Below are 15,982 nucleotides of genomic sequence, written 5' to 3' on the forward strand. Positions count from 1 at the left end.
TCTTCCTAACAAGCAAGTTCACTGGTCACAGTCAGAAGGTGTTGGCCAGGTCTCGCATCCCCCAGGGATTTTGGTGGAGTCGATCCCAGGCTCCCATTTCTTTCACCCTGACACGGGGAAACTCCCCGAGTCAGTTTGAGTCAGTGTCTCTGCCTCCGATATTTTCATGCCAGCCCAGTTACGTGGGTGATTCTCTGCTCTAGTTTTCAAGCAGAAGTTCTCACAAATTGACGGAGGAGGCTTTGGCACCTCCGCAGGAGGAGAGAGAGAGAGAGAGGGAGAGAGAAGTATATGGAGGAGGAGGAGAAATGAAATGGGCTTTCTGAAAACTATAAAATTAGCATAGAAAACGGCAGCAGCTTTTCTTTACTCGGACTGAGTGAGAGGCAGTACAGTTGCCTGCTGATTTTAAAGCCACCCCATTAAAGATCTTGATGGGTGGCCACAGATGTGCCAGATTGCCTGTTGCTTGAGGGAAGCTGGTTCTGCAGCTACAACGCCAACCTGAAAGCTTGCAAAAGCAAGGTTCAGACTTTGCCTTGGCTACAGATTTGCCATACAAGCTCCCTAGTGTTGGAGCCAATAAGAAAAAAATAAAAAAGCCTATGTAAATAAAACCAGGTCTAGGAAACTTGCAATGCCGCTGAGGATGCGGATTTTTTTTCATCGCTTGGATTTTTTTCATGCTAAGCATTTTTAAGCCTTAAGGTCTCAGATCATCACCTCTAACTTTAAACATTTAGCTGAACTTTTTAAGTTAAGAGCTCCTTTTTTTTTCTTCCCCAGCCTCTCAGTATAATCAGTAGAGATAAAAATCAGCTTCTTTGCAACTTCAGTGCTTCCCTGGGGAAAGACCAGTTAGCTCAGGGTTTGGAGAGGTAGTCCTCTTTCCACACTGAATAAACTAGCACCTCAAAGCTGCCTGATAGTTCTGGAGTGAATGTGAGGAACCCACACGCAACCTTAGCCCTACCATGTGCTCAGGCAACACAAATTGTCTTGGGTTTGTTACAGACTGCAATTCATAGGCACAGATAGGTTTGTGTGCTTTGCATAGCTCTACCTACACAACCCTTATGGAAGGGTCTTGGCATCTAGGAAATATAAATCCTGAGCCTCTGATATCTCTCTGGAACTGAAATCACTCCAGGAGACAAGCTTCTAAACCCAGGCTTTCAGCTGTCTCGATCCTCGCCAGCACCAGCCAAGGAGTCTGCAACAGGACAGAAAAAGCATTTGCTTCTAGCTCAGGACCAAATCTTTACCGAATTCATGGGCAGCATGTGGTCACCCACTGAGATGAGGGAGTTTTTCTTTCCTTGAGTCTTCTCAGTTGTGGCTGAGAAGTGGCAACATAGAAAATTTTTTCCCTGCCAGCCCTGTAAAGGTTCCTGCGTTGGTGCGCGACAGGGGAAACACAGTGACACAGCACGGCAGGGCTGCTGGAGCCTGGAGCTGCATGCTGGGACCTTCCCAAAGATGATTTTCCAGTGAAACAGGATTTGACATCAATACACCGTGTCTCTAGAAACTTGATTTACCAGCTTGCGCATGTGCTGACAAGGAATCCAATTGACACACACTGAAATCAGATGCCAGCATCTCTGGCATGACCGTTTGTGGATGCCCCATTCCTGGAGGTGATCAAGGCCAGGTTGGACAGGGCTTTGAGCAACCTGGTCTAGTGGGAGGTGTCCTTGCCTGGGGCAGAGGGGTGGAACTCAATGATCTTTAAGGTCCCTTCCAACCCAAACCATTCTGTGATTCTATGACCTGTGAGAGCCTCAGCTACGAGTGGTGCTGTGGGAAGTGAGCCATGACTTCCCCAGGTGGGTCAAACATGTCCTCTTGGAGGAGATTGAACATAAACAAAGCAAAAAAAAAAAAAAAAAGAGACAGGAGATATCAGAAGAAGGAGATAAAAAAGACCACAAACAAATCTCAACACCTGCAAATATGCCTATAGCCATCTGCAGCATTAATCCTCCAGCAGTGCTGTGGGATTTCTCCCATTCCAGTGCTGGCAGAAAAAATAAAGAAAATATATAGTTAAAAGACGGTCTTACACCCTGTAGCCAAGTCAAACAGTATTTGCAAATGTAGAAGAGAGATTTCCTGAGGAATATGCAATAGATTCATTAATCTAAATGAGATAAACTTTCTGGATGACCTGTTCCTCTCTACACCACGTCGCTAAGGATGCTGATACACCTCTTTGAGACCCCCTTGCCTCCCCCTTTTCCCATCTTTACATACTCCCAGATCAGTTTCAGTCCAGAAAGTCCCTCTCAAAATGCAGTCATGGTATTTCACAGGATCCCTCCCCGTCCTCCTCTCACCTCCTCTGGGGGAAGCTTTCTTTCCCCTCCAGGTGAACTTTTCCCTCGCTGCCATTCAGGCTGGCTCCCTCCTGCAGGTGGGTGGACTCAGCCTGGAGCTGGCGGGCCAGCCGAGCTGAGGGGGCGAGTGGCACAGCCAGCCAGCAAGTCAATGCTCTGGAAATGTGTTACTAGTTATTCTTGTTCCCTGCTGGAGGGTTTCTGCTGTCACTCCCAGGGACCACAGCTTCCCTACTGTGTCCCCTCCCTTCCCATGGCAGCTACCTTTGCTAGCAGAAGGGCACCAGAAGTAGCAGAAACCAGTAACAGACCCCATTAGCCAACAATTATCAAAATTATCAAGGCAGAGTTTTAACTCCTTTAGACAAAATCCTCATGGTCAGGCACCTCAGGGCTATTAAACGTGGTACCACCAAGGCAACTGGTAGCTGAAGAAGTCCCAGCATCTCTGGCACTGGGAGCTGGGATAGCCAAAGGAAAGCTTGTTCCACAGCTCAGAGCTTTTCTCAAACCACCCTCTGCTGACCAACCCAAGGTTTGATGGACCTGTGGCCTTACACAGTACTGCCATTCTTTTCTTCCAGTGGAATAGCTGAAATTGCCTCTGGACCCAGGGTGCAGAGTCAAAGCTGTCTCTTTCAGTGTTTTGTTATCAGTTCGAGAGGTGGAACATCTGGAGAACAAAATGTAATAATGCAACCAAGGTGGGAACAAGTCTTGTTTTTCACTTTATCCTCCCTAGAGATAACTAGCTGGAGGTGAAGAGCAAAGTCAGAGCTATCTCCTTCCCTGTTCCACTTGCTCATGGGATCTGACTCGCTCCTGACAGTTGGTTTTTAGCCAGAATTATACCTATTCTGTAGGGATGGAGATGGAGGTCCCTTGATGTAAACCACACTTTCACCCCATGTCACTGTCTGCCGTGGGCATGGGCTGATGCCAGTGAGAGTCAGTCATGATAGTCTCTTCTATCCAAAACCTAGGCGCTTACCTAGTTTATGTGGCTTGTACAATACCTCAGTTTTCTTTAAAAATAAAAATAAAAAATAGCTCAGGGGAAGGAGGACGAAGAAGAGAAGATTTTGATTCATCATGCTTTCTTCATCCACTTTGTTATATCTAATAAAACCTGAGTATCCTCAGTTTGATCAGCCGCTGTGGCAAAAGAGAGGGTTGTGAAACAAAATGAAAATTAAGGATAGAAATATGGTTCCCGGCCACCACATGTGGTACAACCCCTTTCCTAGGAGATTCTACAATACTTTTCTGGCAGCTGTTGCCCCTCCTGAAGGACAGCAAAGAACTTGCTGGTATTTGCTCTATTCTGACTAGTAGAAACCTCTGAATTTACAACTACCAAGTGTCCTTAACTAGTTTAGACCCATTCCCCTAATGCTGTCTTCCAGCTCAACAACATATTCTTCATCCTTGGTGTTTATCTCCTCCAGATAGACACAGACAACAGTCAAGCTCTCCTAGCCTTTGCCATGATAGGAAAAATGTTCCAATTTTTTCTCCTCTCCATTTATGGGATAGGCTCTCCCTTTTCAGATGAATCCCAAAGTCCTTCTCTGACATTTGAAATGGTCTGTATCAATGATGACCCAGGCTTCTGTACTCTCTTACATCATCTCTAGTCTATCATCCTCTTTCTTACACTGTTTCCTCATTATTTACCTCATCTGTCACTGTTCTTCTGAGGTGAGCTGTTCTCTTTTTCCCTATTTCTCCCTCCTCCCCGTTTCCGATCAAGTTTGAGGTAAATTCACCTGAAAAGCCAAAGGAGTTCCTAAGAAACAGTCTCCTGAGCACAGCTCCGTGACGCTGATGCCAGCATTATGAAGGCTGTGTTTTCCTGGATAGCATGACTGCTCGTTGTTCTTGCAAATAAAAGGAATTAGAGAAAAAGAGGACTTCAGAGGTGTGTGAGTAATACAGCATCATCCGTGGAATACACGTGCTGGCATAGCACGCAACAACAAGCTGAGAACACACAGTACTTTCACCTGCAAGTTAACTCTCAGCACACTTGGGGAAGGCAAGGGAAGGCAGGTGTTACTGCTAGAGCTTGGGAAACTGAGGTACAGCAACTCAATTTGCGCAGATCATTAAGTTGGTTTGATAGAGAGCCTAAAATAAGGCTGTTTATGCTTTTTCCGTGGGTTGCAGCTCTCTGGGTTATTCAATAAATCATAGAGCTATAGAATTGCCTAGATTGGAAGAGACCTTTCAAATCATCTAGTTCAACCATCAACCTAACACTGACAAAAAAAACCATCACTAAGTCCTATCTCTAAGCGCTATGTCTACCCGTCTTTTAAATACTTCCAGGGATGGTGACTCAACCACTTCCCTGTTTAATTTAATTTAGTTTATTTTAATTTAGTTTAATTTAATTGCCTAATAGAAAAGCAAGACTATGAACTCCATCAATCACTTGGTAAAAGGAACCAGAGCAACTGGGCATCCCAGTGAATTTCGACTTGTCCATGATGTCCCCAACTTGTTTTTTCCTTATCTCACTGCTCTTGTTTGCATTAACAACCAATGTCCTAGCGAAGCCTCTTCCCCTTCTTGCAGGCAAATATGACCTAGTGTTGGCTTTAAGTCTTCTATGGGTTGCCCTTGAGTCTTCTCTGAGCCCACCTGAGCAAGGCTGAACACCAAAGCATCTTACTACCCAAGGACACCGTCAGAGCAAAATGATCTCCACTTGCACAGAGCTGGCAACCGTTCCACCCGCTGACTTCCCCACCTCCAAAGAAGGCTGCAGCTCAGCGAGGGGAACAAACATACCATAGAAGGGAAGCGATCTCTGCCAAGCGCTGCAGAAATGGGACACAGATGGTGTCTTAAATGAGAACGGAAGTTTATTTGGGGGCTCTGTGCGTGACGTAGCGGTGCAGATCTCACAGCAGATGACAGACACTAGGATTTCAGAGCGGGTGATAAGATAATTTTAAAGAAATCTCTGTCCACAGAGCTATTAACTTGTCTGAAAAAAAAAAAAAAGAAAAAACAAAAAGGAAAAAATTGAACTCAATAAAGAGCTCTGTAAGAATAGGAATGTATAAACTTGCTTTTATTTATATGTAGATCTGGTTCTTATCATACTCTAATCTTAATCACATTTTGTTGGCTGGTTGGTCAGTCCCTGTGGTTGCACTGATTGGCCAGGTGGTCACTGCTAACAGAAATATATGAGGATGACATTAACCTTGCTTTTCTCTGCTGTAGACATAAACTTACGTCTTTCTCCTCTACATGCAGAATGGTTGGAAGGGACCTCTGGAGGTCATCTTGTCCAAACCCCTGCTCTATCAGAGCCACCTAGCGCCAGCTGCCCAGGACCACATCCAGGTGGCTTTTGAATATTTCTAAGAAAGGAGACTCTACAATCTCTCAGGTCAACCAGTCCCAGGTCTCTCATCCTCTCTTCATATTAGGAATGTTCCAGTCCCTTCATCATCATCATCATGTCCCCTCACTGGATTCTATTCAGTAGCTCCATGTTTCTTTTGTACTGAAGAGACCAGCACTGGGCACAAAAAACCCTACAGGAAAAGATTGCTGAAGCCCGGGTTTGAACCAGGGACCTTTAGATCTTCAGTCTAACGCTCTCCCAACTGAGCTACTTCAGCCCTGTTGTGGGGTTCATTTTCACCAAACCTGTTGGAATATAATTATCTTTCAACCTTTCCAGACAAGGTTAGTTGACACTAGCTTGTGACTTAAAGAAGTTGTTTCAGGAGACAGGATGCAGACAGAGGTGGCTCAAAAGCAATGGTCCAAGGCACCAACTCAGCCTCTTTGTCAAGGCACATGACCTCTGTATATGTGTATGACTTTAATAATAATATGACTCTGGAGGACGTATAGAAGTGGAGAAGGTGTTTCTGAAGGGCTGACAAAGTAGTACCTTGAGATTATAGAAGGACTGTCACTCACAAATCATTGCAAGGAAAATAAGGAGATGGAGCTAGGTCTCTATAGATGCAAAGCTACTGACAAGGAAGATGGACGTGAAGTGATAAGGGTGATGGAGGTTGAAGAAAACCACAGGAGGTTGCCACACCTCGAGTATTGTGTCCAGTTTTGGGCACCTCAATACAAGAGAGATATCGAGGTGCTGGAGCGAGTGCAGAGGAGGGCAACGAAGCTGGTGAAGGGCCTGGAAAACAAATCATATGAAGAGCGGTTGAAGGAGCTGGGACTGTTTAGTATGAGGAAGAGGAGGCTGAGGGGAGACCTCATCACTCTCTACAACTACTTGAAAGGACACGTAGAGAGGTTGGTGCTGGTCTCTTCGCACAGGTAACTAATGACAGAACAAGAGGGAATGGCTTCAAGCTCCAACAGGGTAGGCTTAGACTGAACATTAGGAAAGAATTTTTCACAGAAAGAGTGGTCGGGCATTGGAATAGGCTGCCCAGGGAGGTGGTTGAGTCACCATCCCTGGATGTGTTTAAGAGATGTTTAGATGTGGTGTTGGGGGATATGATATAGGGGAGAACTTTGTAGTGTAGGGTAGGTGGTTGGACTCGATGATCCCAAGGGTCTCTTCCAACCTGGACAATTCTATGATTCTATGATTAAAAAGACAAATTGATTGTAAGGAGGGCTCAAGAGATGACTGTTAATTGGAAGAGAGCAAAAGGGACCATCATATGTAGACTGCTCTCTGTGCTGTCAGTGTTAAAAACACTGTCTTGTCTCATTCCTCAGACCCTCTTTAATGCCATTTAGGGTGTCAGACTTGCATATCGGTTGTGTTGACTTTCCTACAGGGTTAGACTCATCTGGGATGCCACAGCCACTGCTTGGTCCACTCACATGCTGCTGATTTCAGAGTAGAGATCAGAACTGAGTGGATCAGAGACGTGTTTGCATCCCTGTCAAATAGACCAAATAACAGCACCAGAGAAAAAGTGCTGGTTGCGTTTCCAAACTGGCCTGACATAACCAAAATATCAAAACCCCTTCTCCATAGGGAAAGGTTTGGGTGTGCTGGTAGGAAATATAAAACTGGAGCTCCTTGCTGTACCTAAAAACTAAACTCCACATTATAAAACACAGCTAAAATCTAGAGGTAAACAGCACCCTGATTCAAGGATCAGCCAAGAGCATTAGCATAGAACAGACGTTTCTAATATCTTTTCACAGAGCCCACTGAAGGATCTGGAATTATCCATGGAGCCTGGCTAATCATTTCACATCAATCTGTCTCTCTCTAGCTAGGGAATGGAAAACAGGCATATTCATGCAGTGATATGGGAGATGTTTGCCCAACCCACCAACTTTTTCCACAAATAGAGGACTTTCACTCCCAGGACAGACAATCTACCATCTTTCACCAGCTCCAAATTCACATCTCCCCAAAATACATATGTGAAATGCACAGTAAGTTTTCCATGTCTGCTAAAAAACTGGTAGTGAAAGGTGTCAAAAATACATTTAATCTGGGTTTGAATGTTCAGCTTGACAGCAGCAGATATTTCCTCACAGAGATTTATTAGATAACAGTTTCTGATATCTAGGGCACCCAAACTAGGCTATGGAACCTCTTGTAATATCCAGCCATCAGGATCAGACCTAAGTGGGCTTCCTTTTGGCAAAACCACTTTCATCCCTGGGACCCAATGGTGTCCCTCCCCATGACCACTCAGGAGCTGACTACACATGCATGGTTGAGGGTCTCATTGTCTCAGTGCTTATTAGGTGGGGACCTTTTTGGACAGCTGAGCACTGATACAGAATTTCTGCTTCTTGTCCATTTACACTTAGAAATTTTCTCCTATATGTGACCCAGAAACCTGCCAGATCTAGCCCTTGAAAGCTCTATGGTGCCTAGAACAAAACAAATCCAGGGCAACACTAAAGACCACGGCCACCAGACAATCCCACCCAAACCCCATAACTCTGTTACATTTTGTGTCTGGTAGAGTCATTGATGTGAGAAGAAATCTAGAATATTGCTCAGGGATTTGGAGCCACAGAAGAGTCATTAAGTCTCAGCCCTAAAGTGGAAATGACCAGTCCTTGTTATCTATCCTGTTGAATTTCTCTCTCATCTCCACCTGGACCTCAGTCAGTAAGTCTTTCCAGTTGTCCATGAAAGAAGACAAGGAAGAAATCTTGCAATCTGCCCCTGACAAAATCATCCACAAACTAAGGCTGTATGTTAAGAGCAGATCTGGTTATATTTATCCACAGAAGATGCTTATAGGAGCAACTTCCTGAGCTCAGTGACTAAGGATCCTAGAAATACAGCTTGGATCAGCCTTCAGGAACAGGCTTTTCTGGTATATTTTTCCTCATTTGGATGCTGAAGGAAATGAGAAAAAGGATTGCATAGCCAGTTGATTTATTAAATTATTATTGGGGGGCACATCATAAGTGTTTAGCTGTATGTAAAGCTTTTCTTTGAAGGGTTACTAATATCTGGAGTGTGGACCAGGTTTATTTTGTCTATTTTGAAACATTAGTGCCTCTGATTCTGTTGAAAGAGCACTGTTTTTCTCTTCCCTTAAGAGCTGTGAGCTATTTAGCATTACCAGCACCGCTGATGACTACCAAATTCCTAGAAGGCTAGATGGGGACGCATATGATAGGTAAGAAAGACAACAAGATAAGACCTGCTGAGCCTATCGGGACTTTTTTCTGCAAACCCCAGAAGTTTGGAAAAGGTTCCTAGGGTGGGATTCTTCTCACCTGACTTCTTACAGGCCGACAAAGCAAATTTCTAAACCTGACCTAATCAATACACAGAGCCCATAGAACTGGGAACACTGGTGCTGAGTTCCCAAACTGAATCTCCCTTCAAAACCCAATCAAATCAAACCAAACCGAACCAAACAAAACCAAAAGAAAAACTTTGAACCTCAACTCTGGAGAGCTCTGTATGACACCTTGGACATTATCAGCACATGAGTCTAGCAAATTGAGCATGCCCTTTCTAGCAGCAATTCACATATTTCTCAAAAACAGCACTGTTGTGAGATACAACTCCATTCCCCAAAGCCACGCCGGAAATGACAGTACCCGGTGACGATGAGAAAAGACATTTCCACTACTGAGTTCAGCGGAAACATTGGCTTTCCCTAGAAATTACCCTTGTGCACAGACTGCCTGCTACACTGTGTGGTGTGAGGGTCACTGGGAGGGTAGTGGTGTCACCACATGAGCATTTTGTTTTGCTGCCCACTAGCTGTTAAAAAGCCAGAGCCTCCACGAGCTGTCCTGGAGCATACATCATTTTAAAACTATGGTTTAATGAACCAATAACTCTCTTTTGCTCAGAGAAGCCAGATTGTGGAGTCACTCCATGGGGTTTTCCAGAATCTGGGTTATGTCCATAGCAAAGATAGACTGGGTCTTATAAAAAGTTTTTCTCCAAATGTAATTAGAAGTGACAACCCATGTCACTTCTGGATCTGCACAAATCCCATTCATCTTCCAGCTTTTTCTGATCTTTTGGAGTGTGGGGGGCATCTATGCATCGGGATCTAGATCTATCTGGCATGAAGGAGCCAGAGCAGAGGAAAGGCTTCTCAAGGCCAGTGGTGCCACCTAATGGGAAAATTCCCGGGGAATCAATTGCTCGGAAGTTAAGTCCTTAATTGGAGTGTTGCTAGGTGACGTAGAGATGGAACTCGGTAGCTCTGATGTCAGTCTCTCTTTTGTGCTGCTTTACGACCATCCCTCCGTCAGTCTATTCCCTTTTCCCCAGCGTCTGAGCCACACTCATGAGACCGCCCCGGAAATTTGTTCTGCTTCCTGCTTAAATCCAATCTCAGCAATCCCTGAAGATACTGAGGCATTTTTGACCTTCTAAATGCTCAGAGTCTGTCTGGAGAGGAAATTATCCCAGATTTTTGGGATTATGATGAGCCAAGCACAAAACAAGAGGGAATGACGGGCTGCCAGAGAGGGACCAAGACTCTGAATTTTTTCCTTAGTTGCACACTTTGCAAATGAGACGTGAGACAGGATCTCTGCATTGCAACCTCCATGCACTATCGCAGCTCAGCAGCATCTGGGATCAGACTGTGGCTCTGCAAAAGAAGCGATAATGTCTCAAAAGCAGCAGTGCCTGACAAAATTTCCCACATGGCAACCCCCTGCAGCCCCCTTTGCATCATAAATAATCACAGGAGTGGGCAGGAATGAGCTGCAAATCCTGTCCCTGTCTCAAGGGATTGTTTTATTCCCTGATTGTGTTGTCTTCCCAGCACCTACACCCGTTTCCGCATGACAATCCAGCTCACCATGGCATCCCTGCTGCCATCAGTTTGCAGGAGTGTGTTACCGTAGTTAGAGCAAGGTCTTGGTCTTTCTCAGATCTCAGCTCTGCTCTGCCATTGATGAATCATAGCTTTTAAGCTGTCTCAGTCAGGCTTTCTTGATTTCAGCTTCTCTGAGGTTCAAAAGGTATTTCCAAGATTCTCTCCTATTTCTTCCTGGGCTGAAGGTGTTTGCATCTTATAGGTATCCAAAATACCAAAGATGATGATGTTACCTGATGTTGAAGCCTTGTTTCTGCTGTTCTTGGGGAGAGGGCACAAGCGAAGGTATGGGGAGATCTAGTCCCACTTTCAGTGCCTCACTGAGCTGAAACGCCACCATCACAGGCAAGGAGCAGCTCACAAAAGCCCTGTGCCATTTCATGGCTGAAGAAGGGGTTAACATATAGGGCAAAGGGGAGAAAATTGCAATTAGACAGACTCAAATCATTAATTCCAGCAAGGAGCTAAGCTCTGCTGATAATGATGCGTCTGCAGCTGGTCCTGCTCAAAGCCTAGAAAACTGCCTGGCAGAGGTGGCTGAGCACCAGTAACTGTCCTTAGAACTTAGGGAATTTCCAATGACTTTTCTTCTCATATCCCTTGCATTGAACTGAAGAGTTCCAGCAACCAGAAGGGGGTTCATCTGTAGGAGTGTTGTGGCTGGGAATCATAGAATTGCTGAGGTTGGAAGGGACCTTTCAGATCATCTAGTCCAACCATCAACCTAACACTAACAAAAACCATCATTAAACCATATGGTTACAGTTGGAAAGGACTTTGAAGATCTATTTCCAACCACCCTGCCCTGGGCAGGGACACCTCCCACAAGACCAGGTTGCTCAAAGCCCCATCCGGGCTGACCTTGAACATTTCCAGGGATGGGGCAGCCACAACTTCTCTGAGCAGCCTGTGCCAGTGTCTCACCACCCTCACAGTAAAGAATTTCTTCCTACTATCTGATCTAAATCTCCCCTCTTTCAGTTTAAAATTCATCACTATACTCCCTGATCAAGGGTCCCTCCCCATCTTTCCTGTAGCCCCTTTAGGTTGTGGAAGGGGATAGAAAGTCTCCCTGGAACCTTATCTTCTCCAGGCTGAACAACCTCAACTCTGTCTGTAAGCGCAAGGCATGGTGCTCAGGGCTTTTGAGAAGCACCTCGAGGAGCTGGACAACAAAGGGCTGAGCCCCAGCATGCCATGGAGGAGTGATTATAAGATGTATGAGAATCATGCAAAAGTAGGTGCAGCTCTCACTTTAGCTTGCTGGAGTATTCAAACCCCTAAAACCAAATCACCAGAGGCATATTGACCTCAGGCATGGCAGTGAGGGTTCCGGATGGGTATCCAGGAAGGACTAGAGAGGACAAGTTCAAAGCTCTTAGTTGTCACACTGGTGGCCTGCAGTCAGGATTTAACCCAGTGAGTATTTTCCTCCGGCTCTTTCCTCCAGCCTGGGAGCTACGTGGTGCTGGGGAAGATGAAGTGAGCACCTTCCATCTACACCCTGTCCCCAGACCTTACTGCACTAGGTAGCTTGGGAGGAGAGTGTAAATATATGGTGCTGTGGATAGGACTCCACAAACCAAGACAAGAACATACCGGGGAGCTGGGTTGTTTTATCAGATGTTGGGGTCATTAGCTGGGGTTTGAACCAGGGACAACACGTGCTCTTATATCTGCCCAAAGTGTTGGCTCTTTAACCCTGTCTCTCCAAAAACTCCCACCACAACAAATAGCAGCCATGGCTAAAGTTAGGCTCCTCCAAGCACCTCTGCTAGAGGAAAGGAGTCATCTGTCTCGGGGGAGACCATTCATAAGCCAATATCACCTTTGCATTAGTGCCCAGGTGCTGTTCCTCTGCACCCTCACTGCCATTTCAGACTGGATGATACTGGCAGCTGTCACTCACTTCTGCTGCAATCACAGCATTAGTCACTGGCAGCAGGGTGATTTGCAGAGTCTTATTTCTCTGCATCCCTCTCCCTCAACCTGAAGCTGTTCAGTTCCCTTCCCATCCCTGGGGAGATCCTGTTAAGACTTCTGTGGCTTGGACTTGTGTGTCAGGTCCTCTGGCTCGCAGCCTACCCCTGGTTTCACCTTCTCCACTCTGCTCCCATCCAGAGATCTTGCAAGCCATACAAGTGTGTGTTTACCATCTCAGAGCTGCATTGCTTAACTCTCTGTCTCTGCCTTTCCTGAACTGAATCTGCACGGAGAGAAGGGGCTGTTTCAAAGTCAAAGCTTTAGTGTAACAACTCTCTTGCCCTTTCTAGATGCAGACTTTTGGGAGGTGTTCTCTTGCCTTTATAATAGAAATCTGTGATGTTCCAGATGGTTAAACTAAGTAAATATGCTTTCAGGAGCCAGTTTGATATTTGCTGTGTTTTTCCCAGAAGTTCTGAACAGCAACTCGGTAAAACTAGTAAAAGCAAAATAAAAAGAGTCCACTGATTCCCCTGTGCTTCAGTTCCCCCACCAGTTTCTCTGCTCTAGCAGGTGGGAGCTCTCAAGCATTTGAGGCTGGAAAGTGCTCAGATCTGAGTAGTCAGCCCTCAGTCTGAGCAATAAGTGGCTCTTTAGCTATTCCCCATCCTCCAAAGCACCTCAAACAGAGAGGTCACCCTAGTGCTGATAGGCACTGATGCCCTGGAACTTCAATGTCTCTCTCTGAACATCCCTTCCCAGCTTCACTTACCTCTAGCCTCTTAAATGTGGTCTGCCCTGCCTTCCACTCACAGAAAAAAAAAAAAATGGGCAATGAAGGAATAAAAATAAAAAGATTGCTGGCCAGAGAATTGAAGGAGCTGAACTGGGGTGGTTGGTAAGACCAGCTTGTTTAATGGTTTGTCTAATGATGCAACCCCTGGAGGAAACATCATGGGGGTGAGTGACTGACCCCACAACAAAGCAAGAGAGAACAGACATCAGGAAAACCCAGGCCAGGAGCAGCCAGAAACCTCTCCCCAAATGGCAGACCCCCATTGGTTTCTCCGGTGAAGCACCAGCTGGGAAGCTGGCATAGAAAACAGACTGGAAAACTTTCCAGTTCACTTGGGCTATTATGTCATATATTGTACCATGATGTGCAATTGTTTAACTAGATTTAAATCACTCTAAACTACATAAATTGCCTCCAATAATCCCCCTTCTCTCCAAATGCTGACACATTTTATTATTCCAAAACACAGCAATCTTGCCATCTTCCATATAATTGTATAACATAGGTGCCTCATCACTGCCTCTTAAATAAATAGTTATGTTCTACAGTATGCACCTAGTTGCACATAATTTTCTCTGTCTTCAATTGTTTTAAATAGAAAGGCAGTTGAAAATGATTGGAGGGTATATCTGTGCTTAACTGTAAAGGTTTTGGGACCAAAAAAAAGAACAATTCCCAAATGTAAATGTTATAGTTTAACAACTTAACTTTTAATCACAGTGCCCAAAACTACAAAGAACACAGTGTATGTTGTTGGGTTATGCTATTGTTTGGTAAATTAGCTCCAGCTTCTGTAGCAGCTTGTGCTCATGCAGAAGCTGTTTCAGAGGGCACACGGAGAGGGACCTCATCCAAAGCATTGGCAAAAGCTACGTGCTGCATGTAGAGTGAGGATGGATCTGGGAAGGTAGGCAATGGACATCATCAAGGTATGACACACTTCGGCTTTACTTGGCTTCCCTTGGCTCAGAAGGAAAACAGAGCCATCACAAAGTTCACCTAAGTTTATACCAGGGTCCTACAAAGCTCCAGAGAAAGAATGTGGAGAAGTGGGAAAGGGCTGGAGCATCTTTAGTTCCCTCCACAGCAACCTCCTGCAACTGAAGGCCATCAGTTCACTCATCTACTTCATCCTTTGAAGGAATCCCTCTTCTCATTAGTGTCTGGCTGTTTCAATAGTGGGATCCAAAACTTGACCCCATCCTAAGTCTGGATGCATGATTCAGTTTCATTCTTTGTCTATACAAAACAGGAAATCTCTATGATAAGGAAAAAAACCTTTGCGTGCAAGATGGAAAGGAACTACAACATGCAGCAATGAGGTGTGTGACCTGTAGGATGGGATGCTCTGCATCCTCATGGGTATCACAGCTCTGACCCAGCCCTGAAGGCCAGACACGTGGATTGTTGTGTCTAAGAGATGCAGGGTGCTTTTCTAACCTTGAGGCATTTCTCCAGGTACTCACCCCTTTCACAGATGAGGTGTATGCTGCATCTTTTCATGATTCCTCCTCCAAAATTCCGCTATTGTACATGGCTAAACCTCAGCTGCTAATTTTGCGGCTCCTGCAAGTGCACAATAAGCTTTCTCGGACAGACAGACATTTCCTGCCAAGAATTGAGGCTGTATGTGGCAGCTGGAGGTATTGGATATGCTGGGAAGGGAGAAAACATGCATTTCAAATCTGTTTGGAAGTCAAGCAGCTAACACCAGGCTATTGGGAGGTCTTCACTTAGTATCCAGGCCTGGAAACCTCTCCTAGAGGAAGGTGGCTAAGCAAGCCTACTCTCACAAATATTCACTGTTTGAGATACATATGAAGTAAATTCACTATTGCACTTGGCAGTGAGAGAGGAGATGGATGTTCAAGTCTCCAGTCTGTCCGAGAAGACCAGAAATTTCAGAACCAAGGCTCATGCTCTGTTCACCAGGCTGTAGAACTTCAGCTTGGCCAATGGAAGCTGGCTTACCCCTATTAAATATCCATTTGTCATGTCAAGCTTTAAGCTTCAGCTCTCTGTGTAGAGCTTTATCTTGATACCAGAGGTGGCCAAATGACAGGTTTGGAGTCAGAGCTACTTCATGAGCTTTCCAAGTGCAACTGCCATGATGGGACTCTTACTTCATGGACAGCTATGGGTTAATACAAGGGTTTCCTGGGAATTCAAATCCACATCACCATTTAGTCCACAGCTTCAACAAGAAGGATCCCAGTCTAGTCCAGAATATTCTCTACTCTTGCCTAGGTGATTCCATCAAGTGGTTTCTGACAAGTGAGCTAGCTTTTTGGGCAAGATTTTAAGCCTTGAAGGTTATGAGTGATACTGGCCTTGGGATGCTGTGTGTCAGAGCCTTTCTCTTGTAACTGTGTGCAAGGAGAGGTCCAGGTTGGAGGGTATTCCCAGAGAATGTGGACAGGATCAAGCCCTGCAGACACCATAAACCTGGCAGAGCAAAGACCCTTAGTGAATCCATCTCCCCATCATCATTTTGATGTGTGAAACATGGGAATAATTGACCTTCTCTTTTACTAGGATGTTAGAAGGGCATGCTTTGAAGCTAGGGAGATCCACAAGCAGTAAACAAGATAATAGCACTAATAAGCCAGCCCTAAGCTATGCAATTGATTCACCACGGC

The 15,982-nt window shown here is 45.2% G+C and overlaps 1 non-coding gene across 1 annotated transcript; it reads right to left on the minus strand.

Annotated features, from left to right (window-relative positions):
* Positions 1-5,907: 5,907 nt before the first annotated feature.
* Positions 5,908-5,980, minus strand: TRNAF-GAA (transfer RNA phenylalanine (anticodon GAA)). Its single transcript has one exon. It is a non-coding gene; the product is annotated as a tRNA-Phe (tRNA).
* Positions 5,981-15,982: the final 10,002 nt, after the last annotated feature.

The sequence above is a fragment of the Numenius arquata genome, chromosome 3 (genome assembly GCF_964106895.1).
Source record: "Numenius arquata chromosome 3, bNumArq3.hap1.1, whole genome shotgun sequence".
Lineage (NCBI taxonomy): Eukaryota > Metazoa > Chordata > Aves > Charadriiformes > Scolopacidae > Numenius > Numenius arquata.